Here is a 2,061-nt window from a genome sequence, read left to right on the forward strand (position 1 = left end):
CTATTCTTTGTATCACTGTTCACACCTTCACTTCTTGGTAACAGCCATTTTAACCATGATGAGATAAGCTGTCAATGTCGTTTTGATACTCATTTGTCTAAGAACTACGATATTTTGTATTGCTTTGTAAAGTGCCAGTCACATCAAAATTACAATTGGTTTCTTTTTCAGAGGTACAAAATGCAATCCCCAAACTCACATAGAAGACCAAAATTCCCCCTGCCCAAACAACCACAATAACCTTAAAGAGAAAAAAAATGATGAAGAAATGCTAAGGGTACCCTATGGGTGAACTAAAGTTATACCACAGATCCATTGTACAAAGACACTCTGGTACTTTCACCAGAAGTACTGACCAGGGAGATAGTATGGAGAGCCCAGAAATAAGACCATATGCTATATCCACCTGATTACTTCAAAAGATGAAAAATATATGCCTTGGAAAAAAGACTATCTCTTTAGAGCAAATGATGCCAGCTACCAATAGGCCCAGGCAGGAGGACTCCAGTTCAGGCTAGCCTGAACAATATAAGGAAACCTTGTTTCAAGCAGCAACAATAAAAAGTGATCCGATACTGCTCCTTGAGGATTTGCAGGTGTGGCTGCCATGTTTCCCGTGCATCAGTAGGTGGCAGAGAGGAGAGCAGTTAAATCTATGCTCAGAGTTTTGACCTATGAACTTCTGGATGATTAGTAGCCTAAAATTCCCTGAGAAACAAAAGTAGGCCTGAGACCACCACCGGTCCAATGCCATTCAGGTCCACAAGAGCTCCCAGGGCAGAGAACGAGCTGGAGACTAGAAGAACTCCATCTAGTACCATGGGCCTCAGGTGGGAGTGAACCCTAGATAGATGATCCTTGACCTTCACAAGGAACCACTCTGGTGAGTTCAGGCAGAGGGAGTCTGAGACAACTACCAGAATGGAGCTGCCCGGGCCTGCAAAGAGAGGAGCAGACCATACTCAAGATGACCTCTGCCCAAGCAGGGTATGACACTCCTGAGACCACGCCTGAGGTGACCCCAGACACTCAGAGACCCTGGGTACTAGTAAGAGGAGAGAACAAGTAGTAGAGAAATGGAAGGGAAAGAGAAATAGAAGGATGTGGGCACAATAAAGAGAGGTAGCGCTGGAAACTCAAGGGTAATGATGATCAGCCTGGCATGAGTAGCCCATGATTTCCACCTGGGAACATGGTTGGGTCTCAGCCTGTGTTGCCACTAGGGGTCGTTTCTGGGTTGGTGGCCCTGCAGCAGCAAGAGACCATTACCACTGAAGGCCAGGTGAATGGTCCCTGGCCTGGGCTGCTGCCTGAGGACATGTGGATGTCTGAGGGCTGTGCAGAATTGGCCGAATCCCTCACCTAGGCATTGTGGGATAGCTGGCTCTGGGTGCATGAGAACAGGAGATCTGACCTGACTCCTAGCTGGCTACAGTACTTGGGAGACTGAGCCCCACACATTGTGGGCATTGCAGGTGAGCCTACCCCAAGGATATGAACACCGGAGTACTGGCCTGGTCATTCATTTCTCATGCAGTGGTGTAGAGAGATAGCCTTCTCTTCTTTTGTTCCTTACCACCTATGGCAGGTGGAAGACCTGGCCCTGGGATCATGAGGGCAGGAGAGTTGTTCCTGCCTCTCGCTAGCTGCAGCACTTGGGAGAGCAGGCCCTGTACCTCTCCCAGCTGGCCCTGATGACATGGGCATGGATGAGCCAGCCCTTAGGACTTGAACATGGGAGAGATGGCCACTTGTCTGCCTTGTGGTGACATGGGCAAGAAAGAGATGTCACCAGCAGCAGACAGGCCAAACAGGGTCATAAAAGCAGGAGAGCTGACTCTGTGCCTCATCTGAGTAGCACAGTAGACCTGACCCTGATGGTGGGAGGGGCCGTGTTGAGCCACCCCTGAGGGTGTGAGAACAGGAGAGCTGGCCCTTCCTCTTGTCTGCTGGGCAGTGGCCATTTCCCCTCCCTTGTTCCTTGCTACTTAAGGCAAATAGGAGAGATGGCCTCTCAGGGTCATGAGAGTGGGAGAATTGCACTTCACTGACTGCAATGCT

At 49.4% G+C, this 2,061-nt stretch overlaps 1 non-coding gene across 1 annotated transcript; it reads left to right on the forward strand.

Moving 5' to 3' along the window:
• Positions 1-574: 574 nt before the first annotated feature.
• LOC116087897 lies at positions 575-706 on the forward strand. Its single transcript, XR_004117686.1, has one exon. It is a non-coding gene; the product is annotated as a small nucleolar RNA SNORA17 (small nucleolar RNA).
• Positions 707-2,061: the final 1,355 nt, after the last annotated feature.

The sequence above is a fragment of the Mastomys coucha genome, unplaced genomic scaffold (assembly GCF_008632895.1).
Source record: "Mastomys coucha isolate ucsf_1 unplaced genomic scaffold, UCSF_Mcou_1 pScaffold13, whole genome shotgun sequence".
In the NCBI taxonomy this organism is placed as follows: domain Eukaryota; kingdom Metazoa; phylum Chordata; class Mammalia; order Rodentia; family Muridae; genus Mastomys; species Mastomys coucha.